Raw genomic sequence first — 27,416 nt, 5'->3', positions numbered from 1 at the left:
GGTCACTCTTATGAACAGAGAGCACTAGTGGTTGACTAACTCACCCCTCACCAAGTACCAAAGCTTACTGTGTGAGAATCCAAGGCTGGTTATAGAGGCCATATCTTCCTTGAATCCTACCACCTTAATCCCAATCAGAGATGGGGGACTTGAACAAGACTGTGTAGAGGCTGTCAAGGCAGTGTACTCGAGCCAACAGACCTGCTCGACCAGCCTCTGAAAGATGCAGACTTGGAACTCATTGTAGATGGAAGCAGCTCTGTTAACTCCAGGAGAGAGAAACAAGCTGTCTGGACAATGGTTACTCTGACTGAAGTGATTGCAGCAAAGGCTCCCAAGGAACATCTGCCCAGTGACCTGCAATAATAGCATTTGACTTGAGCCTTAGAGCTAAGTCAATGAAGGGAAGCGTGTAAACATTTTCACAGACTCGCTGTTTGCTTTCCTTACTCTTCATGTACATGGGACTATCTACAGAGAAACTGGGCTTCTAACAAAAGGAGGGAAAGATTTAAAACATCCAGGTGAAATTCTGCAGCTAGTAGAGGCTGTATGGAAACCTAGGTGGCAGTCATCCATTGCCGAGGACACCAAGGAGTAGGAAGTCCCAAGGCACAAGGAATGCTAAGGCAGACACTGAGGCTAAGAGGGCAGCAACCCTCCCATACTGGGCCACCACCATTGCCCCTTTGATCCCATGGGCCCCGGACTTAACCCCTATATACTCTGAAGGTGGAAGAGAATAGATGAACTGAGAGGGAGCTAGAGATGCCAGCGAAGGATGGAAAAGGCAAATAGATGGGAGAATTATAGCCCCCACCTCCTGGGACCAGCAGTTGTCCTCACTACGCATGACGCCACCCACTTGGGACAGGAAAAAACTTAGAAGCTTTTGAGGAGATACTTCTACATTCTCCTCTTGGTCACCCTTGCTGAGACAGTCAGCCAATGTGTGACATGCAGCCAACACCATGCTAAACAGGGTGTTGCCACCTGCCACCTGGAATATAGTTCTATGAGGCAGCCCCTTTTGAAGATGTGCAAGTGCCCAGATGTGGAGAGAACCAACACTTACTAGTTCTGGTCTGTACATACTTAGAATGGGTAGAAGCCTTCCCCACTAGGACTGAGAAGGCCTGCGAGATGGTAAGAGTGCTACTCACAGAAATAATCCCACAGTTCAGGTTGCAACACCAGACTGGACCTGAACAAACGGCCTATGTAGCAGAGATAGTTCAGATGACAGCCAAACTCTTGAACATCGCCTATAAACTACTGCATCTTATAAGGCACGTAGCTCAGGCAGGGTAGAGGGCATGAATAGAACCATAAAAGCAGGAATCAGTGAACTCTGCCAGCAAGCGAAGAATGTTTGTGGCTCCAAGGCAGGAGACCCCACCTGCCCAGACTAGCAAACCTTTTGTGGTCATGTGTTAGCATCAGAGCTCAGAAGTCTCACTGAGATAACTGGAGAATCACATAGACATTAATATTGGTTAGATTCACTTAGTAGAATGGTCTCCGGTTCCATCCAGGTTCATCTTTTTTTTTTTTTTTTTTTATGGCTAGTATACATGTACTCACTATTAAATTAGAACTAACCAGTGAGCATCCACGTACCCAGAAGGAAGTAAAACTCAATGGAAATCAACCAGGAGAGGGGGAGGACGGGAGGGACAAAAACCAACCTAGTGGGCATGGTTAATACTATTTGGGTGATAGGCACACCTGTAGCCAAGACTCAAGCATTGAAAAAGTGATCCCAGTCATCTAAAACATTTGTCTCCCTTAATATGTTAAAATAAAGAAATAAGTTAGAACTAGATTTAGAAAGGTCTTGAATTCTTCTCTAAGGAGATATCATAAGGAGCGTGATTGCTGAGACAGTAGCTGCTAGTGGGTGATGGGGAAGGGAAGGCAGGAGGGGTCATTCCAAGAGTCCATGTCTGGGGTGTAAATTAGAGGAATGGAGGATGTGGGATTTGGACAAAAGAGTCTGTGGGCACATCCTCTTTCTCAGCCCTTGTTGTCTTGGCACCTGGGTTTGACATTGCACTGCTGACCAGTCCTTATCTCTTGAAAGTTTCCACGCTCAATGTGCAAGACTGAGCTGCCACAGTCTCCTCTTATTTTCACACACCCTCCTTATCTGGGACAGTTTGTCTTTCATCCAATTATTGGTGTTTCTTAAAGCATACAACACATGACAGACACTACCTTCTTTTGACCATTCAGCCTCAAACAGCTTTTCCAAACAGCCGGGCTTTGTGGCAGGCGCCTGTAGTCCCAGCTACTCGGGAGGCTGAGGCAAGAGAATCGCCTAAGCCCAAGAGTTGGAGGTTACTGTGAGCTGTGTCACCAAAGCACCCTACCAAGGGCGACAAAGTGAGACTCTCTCAAAGAAACAAACAAACAAACAAAAAAAATCAAACAGCTTTTCCATCTTCCCCACCTCCACCATCATCTCAGGACCATTGGTCCCATGGCCATATATTCAGCCTTGTCCTTTGGAACCTCAGATGCTGGAGAATGCCAATGCACCTTCTCTCGCCCCTCTCCACTTCTCTTTCCACCCAGCTCACCATGATTTAAACTGCTCCCATTTATTGAGAATTTTCTACAAAACAGACATATTTCATACAATCTCCACTATGGAGATATTACCCTCAGTTAGCAAATGAAGACCCTGGGTCTCTTAGAAACTAAATGACTCAGGAGCAAATGAAAAGGCTACCAGGCTCAAATGTGCCTGGCACTCCAGTCTATGCTTGGTATATTCTCCAAGGCTCTGAGTATGTATCTCAGCAGAGGCATCTACTCACTGCAGATTGGGACCATTGTGCAGCCCTTGCAGAATTCAGCAGTGGCGAAAGGCTGGCTGAGTGCCCTGCTACACACATGACTACTTAATGCCTTGTCTTCTATTATGAGAGTGGTTTCCAGGGGAGGCCCTGTGAGCAGCAGGCCAGGCACAAATTCAGATCTTGTGACATTTTGCTCAGTGTCATGGCTGTTCTAGCTTCCTTGATTTTTTTGTACAACTCACAAAAGTTTTGATATAATCTGCAAGTTACTGTACTGCTGTTGGCATATATGGTTCAGGTTCTGTCAATTCCATCCTCCCTTCCCCAAGGCCAAGGACAGAGCAGGGAAGTCCTTGTCTCTCCTAACAGGCAGATCACCATGTGGAGCCCTGGCAAGGAACACCACAGGTCTGTGTCTGAGTTCATCCTCCTTGGCTTCTCCAGTGAGTCACAGGTCAGAATACCCTAGTCACCTTCTTCTTCCTCTGTGTCATCACCCTTCTAGGCAATGAACTCATTGTCACCCTCATCTACCTGGACACTTGCCTCCACATACCCATGTACTGTACTTCTTTCTCCATACCTTTTCCTTGGTGGACATGAGCTTTGTTACGACCACTGTGCTGTAGATGCTGGTCAATTATCTTAGAATAGTGTCTTTCAAATAGTTTTTTTTTTTTTATTCTCACAACACACTTGAACTTGTAGGTAAACTTCTTCAGCACACTTATATCATGTTAATCACAAAAGGGAGTAAAAGTATATACCTACTGTGCTTTGAACTTCTTTCAAAAATAATTTAATTAATGAACTTTAAAAATTTTTGCAGCACGCCGGTTGACAAGCACTGCCTTAGAAACTAGATAATAGCTATGAACCTGCCAGTGTTTGTTTTAGGATTTAAGTCCTTAAAAAGTTCCTTTATTGATATTTTAGAAGAATATTTATAAAAGTTTTAAATAACTTACTTGTTTTCATGAAATTTGAACTGAATTCTACTATACACATTCTTCTGTAATTGGCATAATCACCCAGCCATAGGTTTTTGTTGTTTATCCATGTGGATTTATTTTAATTGCTGAAGAATATTCTTTTGACTTTCTTTTGATGAATAAAATAGAAAAACAGAATAGAACATAATGAAGACTTTAATGCAGGTGTTCTTATGAATCTTTTTCTGTGCGGTTATGAAAAATGAACACATGTCAAAGATTTCACTGAGCTCATCGATTCATGAAAGAACCAATAAGATATTAGGACTGGTTCAAGCAAGACTTTGACTTACTTAAATTTATGTTGTCTATTGAACAAATTCCATTCATATGGTAATAAGTAGGAATCATTTGCATTACTATCAACAGGAATCATTGATATTTTTATCAGTTTTCTGTAAATTAACAACTACATTTGAAGCCTTGTAAAATGTACTAGTCTGTAGAAAACCAATCAAATGGGCACACTCGTACAAAACCAGATAATCCTCAGAGGGTCTGCTAGACATACACAGCACTGTACCCAGAGGGCACCAGGTAATCTCTGTTGTCCTGCAACTGTTAGATACTCCCTCCCCCCAATATCCTCTCTTGAAATCTTAGATAATCTTCAAAGAGTATTCTTGATCACCAAAAGAGGTTGGTCTTGATGTGTTTGGCCTTATTGTTTGTATAGGTGTAGCAGGGATGTTAAGCACACAGGCTTCCTTGAGATTGCTCTGCAAATTTAGAGACACACAATATTGAGCAACTTCTAAGGCTGAGGAATTCACTTGTGTCCAGAAGTTTTCATAAGGAATCTCAAATTGTACTTTTAAAATCTACTGGTATTTGTTATACTGTAACTGGCAAACCATGCCCAAGACATTTTCTTTTTCTTTTTTTTTCCTTTTGGCAGTTTTTGGCCCAGGGCTGGGTTTGAACCTACCACCTCTGGCATATGGGGAAGGCGCCCTACTTCATTGAGCCACAGGCGCCACCTTTCTTTCACATTTTACCTACAGTATTTATAAATTTGGTTGAATTCTTCCATCAAGACCCTAAAATTTTCTAAGATTCCCATTGGCCAGGAAGTGATTTTCTTTACTACTTACAAAATCAGGATCTTGCAAACCCAATACCAGGCTTTCATTCCTGGCTTACAAGTAAATTCAACCCTTAGCTCATTGCCTGACTAAGAAAATGCCACGAAAGCTATGTTAACTAGTGTGATGAAAATGTGTCAAACAGTCTATGAACCAAGTGTATGGTGCCCCATGATCATACTAATGTACACAGCTATGATTTAATAAAATAAATAAATAAATAAATAAATATAAAAAAATAATAAAAAATAAAAGATGTTAATTCTCAAAAAATGTTCTTGGTATATAACCAATCTAACCAAGTATATCTTGATTAAAAAGAAAACAGATTGTATTGAATGTGCAGTAATAACTATGTTGCTATGAGAAGTAAGGAGACTAATTTGAGTTTCTAAATGTTGGTGGGTTAATGAGAATCACATAAAGTTTAAAATGTTTCATTTTAGTTTATAAAAATAGGATCTACTTAACTTATATTAGAGATAGCTTGAGAGGATAAAGGTTTTTTCATAGATCATGAAAAAAGGAATATTAGAAAGAACAGCAACAATGATACAAACAAATAACCTCATCAGTTCATTCAACCCTTTGTAACTAACTCTTGCTTTGCTGATTCTTGGTCAGTAGTCAGTATCATATAATCTGTCTTATTTCAAGCTGGGATCCCTCAGTACCTTTGGAAATTTGCCTATCAGCTTGGAAGCCCGTACCAAAGAGTCTATTCTGTGAAGCGGCACATGATCAGAACACCTTGAAAGTCCTTCAAGGGACAGTCTCAGACTATCATTCTTTTTTGAAGGCATAGATTCTGGCCTGTATCTTAGAGCTGAACCTCTAGATAAGCATCAGAGTAGAACATATGCTATGTATAGATGATGAAATGAACGGATGTTCTTCATTTATTATAGCAGCCAATTGTATCATAACAGAGGGGAGTAAAGTGATCTTTTCAGGTCTAGAGCAAAATTATTTCATAAGGTTTTTATCAATGTTCCCCTGAGGGTCAAAAAATATTATGGGCAGTGAGGGTCCTGGCAAATCCTGGGAACTTTCCCATAAAGCATATGAATCCTGAAACATTTACATTGTTACTATTTTATTTATATGAACTTAAGGTAAAGAAATATGGAAGTTTCTTCTCATCTGACCATCCTTATAGCTCTTACAACAGCGTTGGGCTAATTAACAAATGAGGAGAGCATCAGTCAGGCATAATTATTTCTAGCACTGTACTTCTATAATGAGAAAGAATGAATCTTTATGATTATCAGGGACACACTAGGAGATCTCAGACAGTTTTAGGTAAAAAGGTGTGCCAAAATTGCTTCAATTTTCTAAGTTTGGATCTGATCTTAAGAAGATAAAAATCAACAACTTTTTATCACTTCTGAGAGCCAATATTTAGTTACCTGTTCTAACAGTCTTAATAAAACATTTTGAAATAGACACAGAAGAAGATCATATGATTTTAAGTTAACTTAGCTCTCTAATAAGTGAGGAATCTTTGTTCTTTGTTTGTTTTTAATATTCAAACACATGATAAAACCAACATAAAACACAGAAAATCATTCTGGTAAGACATAATCACTGCTTTCTAGTCAAATTAAACAGAAAGTAAAGTGTAACTTTCACTATCCCTGGTTAAGAACTCTAAGACCAATTTATTGTTTTAACAGAGATAAAGCCAAATTTAAGGTTTTCACTAAGATACTTCTGGTAAAGATTTTATAATTTCCCTTTTTAAAAACAAAATAGTTATACTGAGTATAAGTCAAGGCTGAGCAAGCCTTCCCAAAATCTTTTTTTTTTTTTTCTCTTTTTTATTGTTGGGGATTCATTGAGGGTACAATAAGCCAGTTACACTGATTGCAATTGTTAGGTAAAGTCCCTCTTGCAATCATGTCTTGTCCCCATAAAGTGTGACACACACCAAGGCCCCACCCCCCTCCCTCCATCCCTCTTTCTGCTTCCCCGCCCATAACCTTAATTGTCATTAATTGTCCTCATATCAAGATTGAGTACATAGGATTCATGCTTCTTCATTCTTGTGATAGTTACTAAGAATAATGTCTTCCACTTCCATCCAGGTTAATACGAAGGATGTAAAGTCCCCATTTTTTTTAATGGCTGAATAGTATTCCATGGTATACATATACCACAGCTCGTTAATCCATTCCTGGGTTGCTGGGCATTTAGGCTGTTTCCACATTTTGGCGATTGTAAATTGAGCTGCAATAAACAGTCTAGTACAAGTGTCCTTATGATAAAAGGATTTTTTTCCTTGTGGGTAGATGCCCAGTAATGGGATTGCAGGATCAAATGGGAGGTCTAGCTTGAGTGCTTTGAGGTTTCTCCATACTTCCTTCCAGAAAGGTTGTACTAGTTTGCAGTCCCACCAGCAGTGTAAAAGTGTTCCCTTCTCTCCACATCCACGCCAGCATCTGCAGTTTTGAGATTTTGTGATGTGGGCCATTGTCACTGGGGTTAGATGATATCTCAGGGTTGTTTTGATTTGCATTTCTCTAATATATAGAGATGATGAACATTTTTTCATGTGTTTGTTAGCCATTCGTCTGTCATCTTTAGAGAAAGTTCTATTCATGTCTCTTGCCCATTGATATATGGGATTGTTGGCTTTTTTCATGTGGATTAATTTGAGTTCTCTATAGATCCTAGTTATCAAGCTTTTGTCTGATTGAAAATATGCAAATATCCTTTCCCATTGTGTAGGTTGTCTCTTTGCTTTGGTTATTGTCTCCTTAGCTGTACAGAAGCTTTTCAGTTTAATGAAGTCCCATTTGTGTATTTTTGTTGTTGTTGCAATTGCCGTGGCGGTCTTCTTCATGAAGTCTTTCCCCAGGCCAATATCTTCCAGTGTTTTTCCTATGCTTTCTTTGAGGATTTGTATTGTTTCATGCCTTACATTTAAGTCCTTTATCCATCGTGAATCAATTTTTGTGAGTGGGGAAAGGTGTGGGTCCAGTTTCAGTCTTTTACATGTAGACATCCAGTTCTCCCAACACCATTTATTGAATAGGGAGTCTTTCCCCCAAGGTAAGTTCTTGTTTGGTTTATCGAAGATTAGGTGGTTGTAAGATGTTAGTTTCATTTCTTGGTTTTCAATTCGATTCCAAGTGTCTATGTCTCTGTTTTTGTGCCAGTACCATGCTGTCTTGACAGAGGCAAAAATCAAGATCACACGATCCTCTCAATAGATGCAGAAAAAGCATTTGATAAAATCCGGCATCCTTTTCTAATTAGAACACTGAAGAGTATAGGCATAGGTGGCACATTTCTAAAACTGATTGAAGCTATCTATGACAAACCCACAGCCAATATTTTACTGAATGGAGTAAAACTGAAAGCTTTTCCTCTTAGAACTGGAACCAGACAAGGTTGTCCTCTGTCACCTTTACTATTCAACATAGTGCTGGAAGTTCTAGCCAATACAATTAGGCAAGACAAGGAAATAAATGGAATCCAAATGGGAGCAGAGGAGGTCAAACTCTCCCTCTTTGCTGATGACATGATCTTATACTTAGAGAACCCCAAAGACTCAACCACAAGACTCCTAGAAGTCATCAAAAAATACAGTAATGTTTCAGGATATAAAATCAATGTCCACAAGTCAGTAGCCTTTGTATACACCAATAACAGTCAAGATGAGAAGCTAATTAAGGACACAACTCCCTTCACCATAGTTTCAAAGAAAATGAAATACCTAGGAATATACCTAACGAAGGAGGTGAAGGACCTCTATAAAGAAAACTATGAAATCCTCAGAAAGGAAATAGCAGAGGATATTAACAAATGGAGGAACATACCATGCTCATGGATGGGAAGAATCAACATTGTTAAAATGTCTATACTTCCCAAAGCAATCTACCTATTCAATGCCATTCCTATCAAAGTACCTACATCATACTTTCAAGATTTGGAAAAAATGATTCTGCGTTTTGTATGGAACCAGAAAAAACTCCGTATAGCTAAGGCAGTTCTTAGTAATAAAAATAAAGCTGGGGGCATCAGCATACCAGATTTTAGCCTTCCCAAAATCTTAAGACATTTCGGAGCTTCTTTTCTTTGATACCCTTTCTTTGCTCCAAAACTTGATAGAGCCTTAGACCAAAAGGTTATAATATTAAGGAAGATTTAAAGAGCATGCTTACCAAGATCTTGTGTGTGTGTATTCTAGTATCCAACATACAGAGAATACAAGCAGTCCCTAAGTTACAAACCAGATCGTTTCTGTAGGTTTGTTCTTAAGTTGATTTTTATGTAAGTTGTAACAGGTACATTTTCCTATTACTTGTTATAGCCTCTGTTTGTAAGTGCAAGTCATCCATAAGTTCGGTGTTGGTAACTCAGGGATATATGTATATGTATACATATACACACCATATGTATATTTTCCAAGCAACAGGAATAATTTACGAAAGTGGACACTTGCTACAAAGGAAATATAAACAAGTTCCAAAAAAGTCAATATCATCAAATCATACCTCTAAAATAAAATTAGAAATCAGCAATTAAAAATCCAGTGAAAGAAAACAAAAAAACAACAAAGCAAAATGTATGCTTAAAATTTAACAGTTTACTTATCAGTAACTCAATCTGAAAAAGAAATCACAATGTAATTACAAAATTTCTAGCTGACTGAAAATGGAAGAACCACCTGTGAATATCTTTGGCTTTTTACCTGAAGGAGAATTTAGAGATAAGTTTATATCTTACAGTACATTTATCTAGGAACAAGAGGCTTCCATTTCTAGAATTCTGATGAGTTAGGTTATTTGGACCAATGTTCCCACCAAAAAACAACTGAGATTTTTGGATAAACTATTTATAAAACTCTTGACTATACTGAAGAGCTTAAAAGAGAATAAAAGTTATCAAGTCAAACTCTAAAACAGTGTGAGCAACCAGAGACATTCTGAGCCGAGTAACCAGCGTGCTCTGTGGGATACTGGGAAGAGAATATAGAGGCGCAGTCCAGGCACACCAGGGAGGGTAGTAGGATACCCTCTCCACATTAAGCCAGACTCCAAAGCTCTGTAAATGCTAAGAATGAATAAACACAAAGAAAACACACACCATCTTCCCACATTCATTTTCAAGACTCGGGAATGGAATCCTTGGTGCTGATCAGAGTGGGAGTCAAGGATGCCTGAGAATGTGTAAGCACTGAGCAGCCCTTGTACAGACCTGTTGCTCCAATTCCTGCCATTTGGATAATCAACAGAGCTCAAGATGAGAACTATGTTGTGGTGGCCCAGGCTGGTAGCACCCACCCGTGCCTGGCCAAAATGAAAGCAAGCCTTCTCTGGAGGAGCTCCTCTCCATCTTAGGGTGCAATTCTGAGTCAGGAACCTGAGCAGGACTTAGCTGGGTGCTCTGCCCCAGGGTCTCTCGCAATCAGAGCGGAAGGTGCAGCAGGCATCTCAAAATGCAGGGAAGGATCTGCTTCCAAGCTCACTCACGTGATTGCTGGCAGGGGTCAGTTCCTCACGGGGTTACGGGGTTATTGGCTGTTGGACCAACAGTCTCAGTTCCTTGGCCATTGAGTAGGAGCTGCCCTCACAATGTAGAGGGCACCAGGGTAGCCCACAACATGGGAGCCTACTTCTTCAGAGCATGTAACCGAGAACAGTCAGAGAGAGTTCAACCAAGATGGAAGTGACAGTCTTTTAAAACCAAACCTCAGAAGTGGTATCTCATCACCCTGAGGTGTGACTACCAGTAGAGGGGATGGTGAGCATCTTCAGAGCTCTGTCTGCTACAGGAGGTGTGCGGATTAAGCTCAGAATGAGGATCCAACAGGAAATGGGGAGCTGGCCATCATCTATCCTCATACCCAGATGGCAGTGAGCTGTGGTATGTGCTGAGGTCCCTGAACGGAAACACACACTTCTGACCTCTGCATTCATTACCCATTCGCAGAATAAGCCTGTCTAGTTGGTTAAAGCACCTTCATTTTGTAGTTGGGGCAGTCACAGAGAGCTGTATGAACTTGCCCCGCAGCCAGTAAGTGGTAAGAAAAAGATTCAAATGAACCCGACCTCAGAGCTTCTGTTCATTCCTCTGTACCGAATGTGTCACCAACAACCTGCCATTGCTATCCTTGTGTACCCCCATTTCTTCTCCTCTTCCAATGTTGATATTTTTCACAATGGCTGGTGAGGTTTATGGCTCAGCTCTCAGTTTTCTCATCTGTAGGGAGGGATGATAATTCCTGCTCAGGATTGTGAATGTTTAATGAGAAAACACATGGTGAGGGAAAATTGTAGACATTCAACTGCTACTAGTTCCATCTTGTATTATGGACAGAAACTACTTCTAGTTTTCTAGGACAACAAATGATTTGGGTAATTGTATTCTTTTAAATAAGGAGTAAGATATTTCATTACATGTACACCGGAGTGAATTTAATTTGTATACTTGTTGCATGACCCGAGATGCGAACGAGCAGCAGCTTTGCTGTAGGTGTAAACTCACTCCTGTAATTATTAAGTCAAGAAACAGACTATACACCGTGGGATGGCATATAGCAAAGTTCTTTATTCCAAGAGTATAACTTTTATACTCTTCTAGTCACATACACACCTAATCCATTATCTATTAGCTGAATTTTAACTTGAAAGGAAATATTTATCATATCAATGTAACCACTTGTGTAGTAAATCTCTTCCTCTAAACAGTGACTAGTTTTCCGAGCAGGGCACAAAGATGAAAACAGCTATAGGGGAACAGAGTCAATAGAAGAATATCTTCAAGGATTCACTCAGTTTACTCAGTATGAAGTAATGACTGTGACCTTCCTTCAGGGCAGAGTACCTGTAGACCTCTGACAATATGTTGTTAACATATGTCAACGCTCTGGCCCGTATCTCTGAGGAAGGGCGGCATGCCCTTGGATCTCAGGCTTCACGGGGTGTACTGCTTCAGAGAAAAGGCCTAAGGAATTTTTACAATTCCAAAAAAGCCTAACTCTGTGAGTAACCCAGGAGGGTCCAAGCCTCTTAAGCCTCTGGAAGAAAAGCATGTCATTTTAAACTCACACTGAATTTACTTTGTGTGCTTGATGTAGGATAAGTTTATTTCTAAATATTATCCTACATTTTCCCCCTTTTGTTTTTGATGAATATTATTCATATCTGTCATCATTAAAGCAAACACTTGCGCATAACGTTCATTTTCACTTTGTGCGTGCTTCACTCTTTTACAAATCAAATATAAAATGAATCCAATAATTAAAAATAATGCTAATGTTCCTACAGAACTTCCTATAAGTCCTTGTATTTTTGGGATAGGATTCATTTGTTCAATTCCATCAGCTATGCCTTGTAAAATTTGATCTCCATCTATTCTTTGTAACTTATTTTCAAAAGTGGAATATATCTCATGTTGTAAATTTACAATTTCCTTAGTCAAATTATCATGGGAACATTCTCCCAAGGGAATTTACTCTCATTATATTTAACAGGGGTTATTTATATTCCAATCACATTTCAGCTTCATTTGTTTCTTTAAGCTAACTAATTCATCCCCTAACATAACAACAGCTTGTTCTAAGTCAGCAATTTCATTATATAACTCAGTGTCAATTTGTTTTTGAGCAGTCCATAATTGTTCAGAGTCTTTATGCCAACTAGCCACAAAATTATGTGTTTTAATCCCTTGAGTTAAAGCCACGCCAGAGACAGCAGCAGAAGCTGTCACAGCAATAATTCCTAGAATAATAGCAAATAAAATTCCAATAAATCTCTTCGTTCTTCTCAAAACTCGATCAGCCAGAAGTTGAAGAACTGTCAGGGCAGGAGATTCTTGCCACGGTCTGGTCAAATTCACTGGCATCCACACACCTGTCCTGGCTCTCAACAAATACAGCTGTTCCTTTTGAGGATTAAAACTTAGAGAACGATTAATACAAGTAAACAGTGGACACACAGGACAAAATAATTCTCCTGTTTTTTCATTCCACTTTATGTTGCCTTTAAGCCACACAAAGGGTAATTGAACACAAGCTTGAACGTATCTTTCATTATGAACAGTAAATTCCATACCATAAGTATGAGATGTGGTGGTTTGATGATAAAACAATCCACCAGTCCAACCCTTCATAGGTTTTAGAGCTGCTGCTACTTTCCACAAATGATTTTGTTTAGGAAAGCTATAAATTCCAGGTGCGGGGGGTGCAAACCCAACATCTGTCCAACTCATAGGTGTGGTCATATTAATACTGATTTTATTTTTATTTATAAGATAGGTAAACTCGGGCGGCGCCTGTGGCTCAGTCGGTAAGGCGCCGGCCCCATATACTGAGGGTGGAGGGTTCAAACCCGGCCCCGGCCAAACTGCAACCAAAAAAAAGCTGAGCATTGTGGCGGGTGCCTGTAATCCCAGCTACTCGGGAGGCTGAGGCAAGAGAATCGCTTAAGCCCAGGAGTTGGAGGTTGCTGTGAGCTGTGTGAGGCCACGGCTCTACCAAGGGCCAGAAAGTGAGATTCTGTCTCCACAAAAAAAAAAAAAAAAAGATAGGTAAACTCATCTCTTGGCGACTCAATGTTAATAGGTCTCTTATTGCTGTCAAGTAAAGTTGCCTTTGGACCCCAGTCCATTATAGGACCTTTAGAAGTATTAGTTAAGAAAAAAAGTTTGATTTCCTTTACATCGAGTCCAATGCACCCATTCCCTTTGCAATGTAAAACTGTGCTCCTTACAAGGAGGAGCTTCCACATCTATAGGAGTAAAACCTGGGATAAAACGAGAGATGGAATTAGCACTTAGCATAAACATCTCACGTTTGACATCATTCCCAGAAGCTGGCCGGTCATAATGACTTAGCCAGTACTGTACAGATATATTTAAACACTGATATTGTTGACCAAAGCAAATAGGAGGACCGGTGACCCCAGAAGTATAATTAACAAGCTTCATTCCCTCTTCTTCAGGTTTAAATGGTCCTCGGGTATTAAAAGGTCCTGGGAGCCAGACAGATTCATTTGTAAATACGGGGACTGTGGGTTCTGTCCAACTAACCCCTTGCAGCAGCGGTGGATTGGGGCTGTATGTCCAATAATGAAATTCCTTTCCTTCTACAGTTGACATAAGGAAAGCAAACATTGCTAAAAAAAATATTTACAGGTGTTAACTTACGCTTTTGTTTGCATATAATTGTCACAGCGGCTTTCCCCAGTTTCTGCATTTGTTGCATGGTCACCATTTCTGGGTGTTCTGATGTCATCTTTTTCTTCTTTCCATTCTTGTGGGCCAAGGTTAGACGCTGGAATCTCATGGCTAATTTGTTCACTCGAATTTTCATCCGGTTTCTCTGTCATTGTTTCTTCATGGGTAACTCTTCTGAGTTTAATATTTTTATCTGGAACCCAAAAGTTATGGTCTCCTGCGGAAATATAAGCAAATCCCTTTCCCCATTTTACCACAGTGGCGGGGATCCACAGATTATTGATGTTGTCCTTGTAATGTACTGGTTGGTCAGTGGATGAGGGTGTGACCACACTCCAGTGCTTAAATGCTGGAGTTTCATTTTCATCATTCAAATTTAAAAAATTTAAAGTAAATAGTGCTGAAGATAATCTGTTTTTTGGGGTGGTATACTGTCCTTCCCCCTTCTGTCTTTTGAGCATATCTTTTAATGTTCTATTCTGTCTTTCAATTATAGCCTGACCCTGGCTATTTTGAGGAATACCTGTTAAATGATTTATTTGATGGAGATTAAAAAATTCTCTGCATTTATTTGAAATATATGCTGATCCATTATCTGTTTTTATAGTTTCAGGTTTGCCCATAATAGCAAAGCATTCTAATAGATGTGTAATAACAGCATCTGCTTTTTCTGATGATAATGCTGTTGCCCATGAAAAATGAGAATAGGTATCTATATATAGTATGATGTATATATTTTGTCTTACAAAATTCTAGAAATTGAGTCACATCCATTTGCCATAGTTGATTAGATTTCAATCCTCTAGGATTAACTCCCTTGGGTAAAAGAGGTGCTACTAAAGGTTGGCAAGTGGGGCAAGATCGGACTATGGCTCTGGCAGAGTGCCAAGTGATGCCATGTCTCTGTTTTAATGATCTTGCATTAGAATGATGAATATTATGTTCTTGTTGGGCAGTAAGTACTGACCCTATTAATTGATCTACCATATGATTGCCTTCTGATAAAGGGCCGGGCAATCCTGTATGGGCTCTAATATGTGTAATATAAATACCTTTTACTCTGGCTCTTACTAACTTTTGTAGTTTGTGAAACAACAAATTTAATTCTGAATTATTTTCAGTTAAAGTAACAGTCTCAATGTCTTGTACTACAATTGTACAAAAGATTGAGTCACTAATAATATTTATCTCTCGATCTGGATAATCACTTAGTAGCATTAGTATAGCAAATAATTCAGCTTTCTGAACAGATTGATAAGGAGACTGTTCGAGCTTTTGTATTTTTTCTCCTATATATCCTGCAATTCCTTTCCTGTTAGCATCAGTATAAAAAGTGAGAGCATTATCTAACGGATGTTCTTTAATAACTTTTGGTAATATCCAATTGTTTTTTTTAAGAAATTGAATTCTTTTATCCTTAGTATAATGGTTATCTATAATTCCTAGGTAATCTGAAACAGCGATTTGCCATTCAATGTTGAAGATAAATAAATTATTAATTTGAGAATTAGTAAGAGGCACAAATGTTTTTTTCTGGGTCTTTACCAATTAATTGTCTAAATCTTTGACGTCCTTTTAAAATTATTGCGGCTATTTTGTATATATATGTCTCCATTTTCTTAACTGTCTTGTTAGGTAGAAAACACCATTCTATAAAGTTATTTTCTTGTGTTAACAGTCCAGTAGGAGAATGATTGGAAGGAAACACATATAAATAAAAATGACCGACTTCATCAATTCTATCTATCTGAGATTGCTGGATATGCTGTTCTATCCACTGTAGTTCTTTTTCTGCCTCAGCAGTTAATACTCTAGGGCTTTTTAAATCAGCTGGTCCTTCTAAAGTTGCAAACAAATTTTTTAGAGCATATGTGGAATTCCTAAACTAGGTCTAATCCAAATTATATCTCCTAATAGTTTTTGAAAATCATTCAGAGTTTTTAAAGTATCTCTTCTAATAGTTACTTTTTGTGGAATTATTTTTTGTCTAGTTATTTTATATCCTAAATACTCCCATGGATCTGTACACTGTATTTTGTCCTCAGAAATTACAAGTCCAAACTGCTGGCAGTTTTCCTTTACAGTTTCAAACATCTGTTGTAACTTTTCCTTATCAGGGTGTGCTATGAAGATATCATCCATATAATGTAAGCACATACCCTCCGGGAAAAGTGTCCTTACTATCTCTAAAGGCTGATTTACAAAAAGTTGACATAAGGTGGGGCTATTCAACATGCCTTGAGGAAGGACTTTCCAATGGAAGCGTCTTGCAGGTTTTTCTGAGTTCAAGGCAGGAATAGTGAAAGCAAATCTTTCGGCATCTTCAGGATGAAGGGGAATGGTAAAGAAACAGTCTTTTAAATCAATTATGATGATAGAATAGGTTTTAGGAATTAGAGATGGGTTAGATATTCCAGATTGGGCGTTTCCCATCGGAGAAATAATTGCATTGATTCGTCTTAAATCAGTCACCATTTCCCAGATTTCTTTTTTACTAGAAATACTGGGCTGTTCCATTGACTGGTACTGGGCATTATATGGCCTGCTTTTAACTGGTCTTGAACTATGTTATGAAGCGCTTCTAATTTTTCATAAGGGAGCGGCCACTGTTCAACCCATATCAGTTTATCTGTTAACCATTTTAACGGCAGGGCGAAGCGCTGAACAGGAGCCTCTATATAAAACCCTCATGAAGAGCAGGCAAGCCTAGTCCAGTTTTGTCATTTCCCATTCTTACAATTTCAGGTTTTAAAGTAGGAGTGGGGTCAATGGGATTATAACCCATATTCATCATTATAGTCTTGGCTGGTTTGGAAAAAGTGGGAATAGTAATCATAGCTCCCCACTGTTGTAAAAGATCTCTGCCCCAAGTAGATAATGCAATAGGAGCCACATAAGGGCGTAGTTGAGCTTTCTGACCCTCAGGGCCAGAGCAGTTTAAAATATCTGTACTTTGTTCAATATCAGTTAAAGTTCCCATACCAACAAAAGTAGCCTCGATTTTCTTTTTTTGGCCAGCCCTTAGGCCACATGTAAGAAGCAATTATCGCAACATCAGCTCCTGAATCTACTAGTCCAGTAATTGTTATTTTATTAGCAAAAGTTACTGTACACTGAGGTCTAGAGTCATTAAGGAAAGTATGCCAAAAAACCTGTTTTTCTGTCTGCCAAAGCCACCTTCCCGCTTTACGGGAGCGGCCTGTCCTTTACGATAGGGCAGTATTAAAATTTGTGCAATTCTTTGACCAGCTTTTAATTTTATATTTTGAGTAGGAGAAGCCATAAGCATAATTTCCCCTTGAAAATCAGAATCAATAACTCCAGGATGTATGTTCAAACCTTCCATTGTTAAACTGCTTCTACCTAAAATAAGTCCCACAGAGTCTGGTGGAATAGGGCCATATATTCCAGTCTGAAGTTTTCTAGGTTTTTGTCCAGCTAAGATTTCTTCCTCATATAGTATTGGTATGTCTAAGGCTGCACTTCCTTGAGTTGCATGAAAGAGATCTTGGACACGTAATTTTACAGGCTTTATTTCAATTAATTGTTCTGATTCACCTGTGCATGTGTTACCCCATTGTCCACTGGAAATGGACCTTAATTTCTCGAATTTGTTTTCAGGCCCCGAGCTGGGCCTGATATCCTGTTTTTTGATTCCTGAGCCGGAATAAATTCTACTTTGGGCGGCAGGAGTTTGCCATCTTTATCTCTAACAGAACTACATTCATTAGTCCAATGTTTACCTTTTCCACAGCGGCGGCATAGGCCAGGTGCTTGCAGCTTAACATTCTGAGTTACCGCAGCTGAAGTACTCTCAGTTTTAGCCTTGCAACATTCAGAACGCAGATGCCCTATTTTCCCACAGTTAAAACATTTTGCCTTCCTTTTAGTCCCATTAAGTGCCCCCACCAGGGCGGCAGCATTAAGCTTTGCCTGAAATGTTCCAGAACCAATATCCCTACAAGTGCAGAGATATTGTTCAATGGAAACATTGTCCTGATTCTTGACGGGGGTCAGGGCTAACTTACAATCTGAATTGGCATTCTCAAATGCTAATTGTAATAGAAGCATCTGTCTGGCCTGTTCTCCAGGAACAGATCTTTCAATTGCTGTCTGAAGTCTAGCTACAAATTCAGAGTATGGTTCATTGTTTGCTTGCATGATTTTTGTAAAAAATTGTTTAACCCCATCTTTTTCCTCTAGTCTTTGCCAAGCTCTAATACAAACATCTTTAACCTGCATTAATAAATCTTGTGTTAATTGCAGCTGTTGGTGAATGTCAGCCGCAGGGCCAGTACCCATTAAAGAGTTAACTGGAGTTCCCTGAGCTCGGTTTTGCAAAGTTGCCTCTTCCAGCCACCAAGCCTTGAATTATAAAAACTGACCAGGGGTCAAGGTAGTACGAGTTAAAGTTTCCCAGTCAGCAGGAATAAAAATATGATTTGTGCAATATGAATTTAAAATGCCAATTACGAAGGGTGAAGTGGGTCCATAGGCGAAAACGGCATCTTTCATTGTTCTTAAAAATTTTATTTGTATAGGAGCATGCTGAGCAACTCCTGATTGACCATTCTCTTGAATTTCCCTGAAAACAGGATATGCTTGTATAACAGGCTCTTTATTATTACCTGATTCTGAAATTTGAACTGAGTTTTCATTAGATATAGCCAATGCAGAAATATCTAAAGGAAAGTGATGCCGTGCTGTGAAGCGTGTATCTGGAGGATTAGGCCACACAGGATAGAAGGGGCCTTCCCTCCAGCCTATAGGACCTGCCGGTGCAGAAGGAGTTAGAGGCTTGTAAGGTGGAAGCACATCTTTACAAGAACCTGCTTTAGAGCTTGCTCTAGAGGAGAGTATTGCAGCTCCCTTCTTTTCTAAGAAGGCAATTCTTTGATTCATTGTATGAAAATTTTCAGCTATAAGCTTTTTTAAGGTGTTCAAACTCAGACTCTTTTTGAGCTGATTCATCAGCCATTTCCACTAATTCTGGACAGGGCTCTGCGTCACTTTTAAGACTAATTAGGTCACCCACATATTTCTTTCGAGGCTTATCAGATTGGGATTCAGAATGGGAACCTGGCAAATCATACTCATGTTCAGAATTTCTGAGAATTTCCGCAATCTGCTCTGGCTGGTGTAACTTATCCAACTCGGGCAAAGAAGGCGGGGGTGGCAACTCGTCAGCGCCAATGTCCTCAGTCTCAGAATCTTGTTCTGAACATGGTTGAAATGGTTCCAATGCAATTTGAACCAGTTTAAAAGTTGCCCAAATTTCTCTGCTTATAAAATTGCCTTTTTGGTGGGCACGATGCAGAGCCTGACCCACTTTCTTCCAGACTTTTAAATTAAGCTGGACTTTCCGGTCAGGTGTAAACCAGCAGCAATGCTTAACAACCACATGGAAAAGTTCCCTCAGGTTACTGGTTTTTACCGGAATTTTAGTGGCAGAAATCAGAGTTTTTAAGATGGCAATATACTGGTCCTCCAAAGAAGAAGAGAGCTGAAGACTCATATTATTCCCTCCCATGTTTCTTGTTATGCTGGAGACGTCCCACGTACTCTGCGTGGCAATTGCACCGTCCCAGTTACAGGGTTCTCAAGTTTACCTCAAACGGCTTCAGCGAAGATCTCTCCGAGGCGTCCTGGTGGAGGCGGCCGTCCTCCAGCCCGGTGTCCAGAAAGTCTTACTGCTCCTTCGCGATCCCCTGATCCTGCCGACTACACCAATATGTTGCACGACCCGAGATGCGAACGAGCAGCAGCTTTGCTGTAGGTGTAAACTCGCTCCTGTAATTATTAAGGCAAGAAACAGACTATACACCGTGGGATGGCATATAGCAAAGTTCTTTATTCCAAGTTTAAGTTTTATACTCTTCCAGTCATGTACACACCTAATCCATTATCTATTAGCTGAATTTTAACTTGAAAGGAAATATTTATCATATCAATGTAACCACTTGTGTAGTAAATCTCTTCCTCTAAACAGTGACTAGTTTTCCGAGCAGGGCACAAAGACGATAGCAGCTATAGGGGAACAGAGTTAATAGAAGAATATCTTCAAGCATTCACTCAGTTTACTCAGTATGAAGTAATGACTGTGACCTTCCTTCAGGGCAGAGTACCTGTAGACCTCTGACAATATGTTGTTAACATATGTCAACGCTCTGGCCCGTATCTCTGAGGAAGGGCGGCATGCCCTTGGATCTCAGGCTTCACGGGGTGTACTGCTTCAGAGAAAAGGCCTAAGGAATTTTTACAATTCCAAAAAAGCCCAACTCTGTGAGTAACCCAGGAGGGTCCAAGCCTCTTAAGCCTCTGGAAGAAAAGCATGTCATTTTAAACTCACACTGAATTTACTTTGTGCTTGATGTAGCATAAGTTTATTTCTAAATATTATCCTACACCCTCTGTGCCAAGCTGTGCTCTGAGCATGTACAGATACCCCCTCACTTAAAATTATCACCTAACCAGATAGGTGCTGTACTATCAATTCTGTGAGGAAGTGGAGCTTAGAAACTACCCAGGGGCCCACATCTAGTAAGTGGCAGCCAGAACTGAAACCAAGGCATATCTTACTCCCTACTCTGTTCTCTTGGCCTCCATCTATGCTGCCCCTGAACTTTGGTGTTTACTGAGGACGGGAGCCACACTTACCAAAGGCTCAGAGTCCCATCCAGTCTCCTGGTTTTCAGTCTGTGTCTAAGAATGTTTTATCCTCTGCCCCTGAGCAGCCTGGTGAATGAAATGCAAAACCCTGGGCTGGGAAATGAGGTTTGAGTTATGAGGAACTCAGGATCTTGTACAGGTGTGTTTCCCTGTGCCCTTTACTCTGGCTGCATTGTTCTTCAATGTAGATCATCCAGCCTCAGAGGCCTGCCCTGGCCCTGACCCAGGGAGCCTGGTCCTTCTGCTTGGCCTTGAACCACAATGCAGCAAGCCCTGATGCTGTGCCAGACACTTATCTGGGCCCTGGGGTGAGGACTGAGTGAGGCAGATGTGGTCTCTGCTCTCCTAGAGCTCATAGTATGGATGAGGTCAGAGGTCACAACATCTTGGGATACAATAAGATCCGATGGTGATGGGCTGGGACATTTGATATGAAGGAAGGTTTGGGCAAGGGTCTGAGAAGGAATATTAGCTACTTCAGGGCTAGGCCTGGTGAGAGGCAGAAGAAAGGTGCAAATCAGGCAGACAGAGCAAAGTCCCCAGACACAAGTGAGTATAGCTAGTGGAGACTGACAGAGTAAGTGAGGGGGAAGGTATTGAGCAGGGAGGTCCCATTCTCTGGTACTAAAATAAGTATGGTTGCTGACACCAGACATATATGCAGTTCTACATCTCTTCATCCCTACAAGTATCCAGAGAGATAGGCAGATGCACCATGGAAGGAACCTGGGCTTTGGATTTGGTGTCACTACTAGCATGCCATGTGGCCTTATTCCTCTGGGACTCACTGTTCTACTCTGCAAAATGTGAGGAAAATGTCTACCTCCGCAGGATGTCTGAGAATGAAGAGTGACTTGGCTTCAGGCACTAGGCTGGGCTTTTCCCTAACATAAGGCAGCCGGGGCTAGTCCTCCTGCCTGATGTCCATCCATCCTGTGGTATAGTCCTTATTGCTCCATGTCCCCAATTTGCATCCTGTATGCTCATTGGGAGAGTGAACAGAGGCCAGACAGCCTCTCAATGTCATTCTGAAACCCTAGGACTTGTCATCTGCAGGTTCCTCCAGATTATCACGCCAGGACATGGGCTTTCTGGTGATCAGGTGAACTAGAGAAACACAGCATCACAGGTTCATATTAAAATATGAACTCCCTGCCCTCCCTAAGATACCATTTAGGCTGGGCATCCACTTGGCACTTACTAAGCATCTGGTAAATGCCAGGCATTGTGCTTGATGCCAGGAAGCAAAGTTGAGTGACACCCTCAGGATCCTAAAATATAGAGTGGCACTGTCCAGTGTGTTGACCACCAGCCACATATGGATATGTCAGTTTGAATGTATAACATGAAATACTTCCATGAACCTGGGTGAGGATGAACAGACCACAGGAGAAATGGTGGGAAATGAGAAAGAATACACAAGAAAGAAAGATGAGATCGGGAAGACTGAAATGGTTTCCGTTATCACCAAAACTCAAATGCTAAAACAGCTTTATTTTATAGAAGCAGTACAGAATTGTTTCTCAAAGAAGTAAGACACATTTTAAAATTAATCATGATTAAAGAAACAGGCACAAATTCCCAAATGGACATAATCTATTAATACTGTACGACCTCTAAAATATGTGCAAGCTACATATATAAAAGATTAGCTACAAAATATATGTGATGACTTTGAAGTGCAACTATAAAGTTAAAATGTAAAATCTAAGGAAAACATATTTTTCTTCTGTAAGTAAAGATTGAAGCTCCAAGAAAAACATTTTGTTTCTTTGAGATGAAAAGTGGAAGAAGGGTCATCCCCTGGACCACTCCCAAGGTGCGGGGGCCCTCCTCCTCACAGCCATTGTCCAAAACCTACCATGAAAAATTATTTTCCTTAATCATAGTACTCATCACATTTCAGGTGTGCAAGAGCCACACCTGAGTCATGGCTACAATTTTAACTGCAGTACGGACACACAGCATGTCCCCCTTTGACAAATGCTCTTTAGTACAGTTCTCACCTGGAGGGAAGGTTGGCATGACAGGCAGCCAACAGAGGTTGCCCAGACAGTGAGCCCTCCCTAGGAGGGTCTGTGATGATAGTGGAGCAGAACTGACAATCACCACTTAGCTCAGAATTACACATGCACAGGAGAGGAGGCTGTAAACAAGACAGAAAAGCCTCCCGTGTTCCATGATCCTCATTGTATTTGTGGTGACATTATGAAAAACAGACATGTCATCTGGTGACTTAATCATGATAAAGAACAGTAAAGCAGGACAGTGGGTAGAGTTTTGATGGTGATGGGCGTGGGGTGCATGTCTAGGGAGATATATTTTAACAGAATCCTGATGAAGGGGTGTGCACTGTGTGAGTATATGTATTTGGGAGAACACGGGTGTGAGCTTGGAGAGTTATAGAAACATCAAGAAGGCCTGAGGGGTCCAGTGGAGGAAGCTGGGTGGAGAGCGGTAGAAACCAGTGGAATCCAAGGTTTATCCCAAACTCCCAGCACTGAAATAGCTTTGCAGCATGAAGCCCTGTTAGATGTGTATTTACATTGTCTCTATTGTCAGCATATTAGCAAAGCATAATTTTCTCTGTAGATGTAAAAATAAACAACAGTACGCATTCTAATATTTTCTCACTTTACCCCAATGGGCATGTGCCCAAAAGACTAGAGCTTGGAAACAGACAGTACGAGGTAGGAGCACATTGGTCTGGTGAGAATAATGCAAAGAAGTACCAGGACTTGTGCCTAATTATGTTGAGGAGTGAGGGATACAGATTGTAGGAGACTGTGCACCAGGGTTATACAAGCAGCCACTGACTCTTGAAGAAGGCGCTGGGAGTGAGACAATCTCCTAGCCAGCATGGAGGATGTTTTGCAGCCCAGAGAAAAGCCCTCAAGCAGCTGCATGTGTTAATGAGATACTGAGATAACGCCAGAAAGGCTATGTTAACCACTGTGATAAAAATGTGTCAAATGGTTTATGAAGCGAGTGTATGATGCCCCATGATCATATCAATGTATACAGTTATGATTTAATAAAAAAAAAAAGATCCGAAGCTCCTTAGCAAGCAAGTGTTATACTTTGTGATATTCAGAGGGCAACAGGATGGGAGTTGAGCCCAGGCAGAAAGAGCGCTTAGCAACCAACCATTAAACATGTGATCCTAGCATGCAGGCCCCCACTCCTGTTGTATCAGGTGTGGTCCTAGCATGTGAGACCCCACTCCTGTTGTATCAGGCTTCAAAAAAAGGCCAAGGGAGAGTTTTCTTGGGGCTCTCGGAAGATGGACAGGAAGCCCACCTCTTGCAGGCATGTACCTTCAATTTGTGTCCCGACTGTTTTTATTTATTCATACAGGGGGCACCAACACAGATTCTTTGAGGATGTCTCCCAGGCTTTAAATTGGGGAAAGAAAATGACTGTAGTGCCTCTTGTTGAGTCAGGGTGTTGTGTGCTGAGTGGGGCAGAAGGTAAAGATGAGCCCAGCTTTCCACCTGCTGGGTGTGAGGTTCCTGTGAGTGGTGCAGGGAAGGCAGATGGGAGCGGTGTGGGTGTGAGGGTATTAAATTCCATCTGAGGCCCAGTGGCATAAAAATGAACTGACATGACAGGTCTAGATGAAACCCCCAAGGACTGAGTAGTGACAAGAACAGAGGGCAGGGTTGTTTGATCAGCAGAGCACTGTGGTCCCAGAGTCACCTATCCTGAACTTCCTAGACCATATGTGAAGCATGAAAATAAATCTTTACCTCATTAAAAAACAACCAAATAGTAAAAAGCTGTTTAAGTTCCTTTGCTATAATGAAAATCCACAATCACGATGTAGATGTGTGCTGACTTGCCCAACATGTCTGATGTCAAGCAGGCAAGCTTTCTGCATCTGAAGTCTAGGGGGCACGGTGAGAGGATCTCTTCTCCTTTCCTGGGCCCACACCCCAGCTCACAGCCCTCAGGGCTCCTCCTTAGCACCGCCCTCCAGCCTTTGCCCTCCCCATCATGCTGCCCCTCACCCTTGCCGAAAGGATTCACGTGATACCGCGTGTAGAGTTTCTGGGGGTCACACTCTTTAACATAGAATTCCCACAAGGTCTGGTTCTATCAGACCTTATCTGGGGCCCCCTTCTCCTACTGGCATCCCACCAGGACCTTTGTACTGCAGGTCCTGACTGGCTTCTATCTGTAACCTCAGGCGGCTGGCCTGCTGCTGCCCTCTCAAAGTTCAAGTAACAGCAGCCCTTGTGGTCTCCAGGAAATGATATCCCTGCCTTTGTAATGCCCTGCGTTAGACCACCTGGGTACCCCCAGCGCCCTCCCTGGATCCACACACCCTGGTCCCACCTCTGAGGACTTTGTTTACTGCCCCACTCCCTTCTGCTGCTCCACTCACCTGCTTGGTCTTTTCCCAACCCACCCAGTTACTGGACCCGTCCCAAGACAGACTAGGAGGAAAGTATCCAGAAGGGACAGATCAAGGAGGTCATGGTCATACGATGGACCTCAGTTTCGTCAATCCTTTTGCTAACGAAGATTTTTGAAGGGCAGGAAACCCTTCATAATGTAAAGCACATTAAATGAGAACAATGACTCAGGAGAAACTGCCTTAATGGGTGTTTGATTGAACTCAATATACCCAAATTATTATCATTTCAAAGATTCAGTATACAAATGTTGAGTGATTGTAAACTATTTCTTCACACTGTTTGAAATTTCACAGTTCATAGCACAGGTGAAGTGCTCCTCAGTTGTACATGGGCAGAGCAATTCTAGATTTCTTCATTTTACCCTATTGGCTAACAGCTGTGTTCCATGTGAAATTGATTTTTGAGCATAGTGGAAGTAACAATGCAGTTTAATTTATTTTCCAAATAAGTATTCAACTGACCCAGTACCGATTCATTGAAGAGACAGTACTATCCTCACGGCTCTGTTCTGCTACATTTGTATGAGAGAAAGTGTCCACACAGTGGGTGTCTGTTATCTTTTCTTTTTCTTTCTTTCTTTTTTTTTTTTTTTTTTGTGTGTGTGAGTCTGTTTCTTAATTCTATTCTATTTCTTTTTCCATTTTGTTATTGTCACTTTATTTTTAATAATTTCATTTCAAATTAATATATGGGTATACATTTTATTTATTTATTTATTTTTATTATTAAATCTTGCTGCCTACATTAATGCAATCATGGGGCACCATGCACTGGTTTAATTTAAATTAATTAATTAATTAATTCTTTTTTTAATTTTATTTTTATTTTTTTAATTAAGTCTTTTGTTCATAGATCATAAATGCATTGGTTTTATATACCATTTGACATATTTTCATCACACTGGTTAACATAGCCTTCCTGGCATTTTCTTAGTTATTGTGTTAAGACATTTATATTCTACATTTAGTAAGTTTCACATATACCCTTGTAGATGCACCATAGGTGTGGTCCCACCAATTACCCTCCCTCCATCCATCCTCCCTCTCCTCTCCCCTTAATAAATTGTGGTACATGTATACCATGGAATATTATGCAGCCTTAAAGAAAGATGGAGACTTTACCTTTTTCATGCTTACATGGATGGAGCTGGAACATACATATTCTTCTTAGCAAAGTATCACAAGAATGGAAGGAAAAGTATCCAATGTACTCAGCCCTACTATGAAACTAAGTTACAGCTTTCATATAAGCCAATTATAACCTAAGAATATGGGTATACATTTTAGATTACATTATTTTCATTTGTAAGGTAATGTTCAAGTTGTAGTTGAGCCCTTCATCCAAGGGGCATGCTCAACACCCTCACATTGTGTACTTATGTGGGCTATATCATACTTCGTCTCGATAGCCTGGAGGAGCACTGCACTATATTAATAGATTTGTATTAAGATTTGATTTCTGGTAAGAAATAATTTCCTCTTAGGAGACTCTTGATATTCTTATCCCTCTGCATTTCCATACTAATTATGATGAGATGTCAATTCCATACAAATATCTCTTGGAATGTTAACTGAGATTATATTTAATGAATATAATTAAAATTATATTATATATAATTATAGAATATATATTATATATAATAATATATATATTTTAGAATATAATGCAGTTTGAGGACAGCACTTTTTCACATAAATCATCTGTTACCTGCTGCTCTCATCTGGGTGGGATGTGGGCATGTTCTTGCTCTGCACACTCTGCTCCCTTTCCCATTCTGCGGTAGGAGCCACTGACTGAGTCAGGGCCTCAACCCTCAGAGCTTAGATGACAACACCATAGAGGGGTCTACCCCATTTTTACAGGAAACTTTTCTCAAGGGCAGAGAGTCCCTGGAATGTTTATAGAATCCTAGGATGAAGACAAATGGAGTCTTGGGGGAAGCAGAATGAAAAGTGCAAAGAAAAACCATGCAGAGTTCCCTTCTATCTGGAGCAGGACCTATCCCCTGTATGAGTGCTCAAGACTCACCCTCTCCTGACTCACTTAACCCCAGCCCCTGCCTTCCTTGAGAATATGGGGAACCCTTTCCATTTCTCACTTTCCTGTACTTTCTCGACTGCTGATCCCAATATTTCCTCTGTGGTAACAGACTATGTTCCATGGAGAGGCCAGTCACATATGCAGGGGCTCATGCAGGCTGGCTGAGGAGGGAAAACAGGATGAATCAGACTGCATAGCTAAGGAAATTGTTAAAGACAT

This window comes from Nycticebus coucang, chromosome 22 (genome assembly GCF_027406575.1).
Source record: "Nycticebus coucang isolate mNycCou1 chromosome 22, mNycCou1.pri, whole genome shotgun sequence".
Lineage (NCBI taxonomy): Eukaryota > Metazoa > Chordata > Mammalia > Primates > Lorisidae > Nycticebus > Nycticebus coucang.
Note: the sequence above shows the minus strand (reverse complement) of the source record.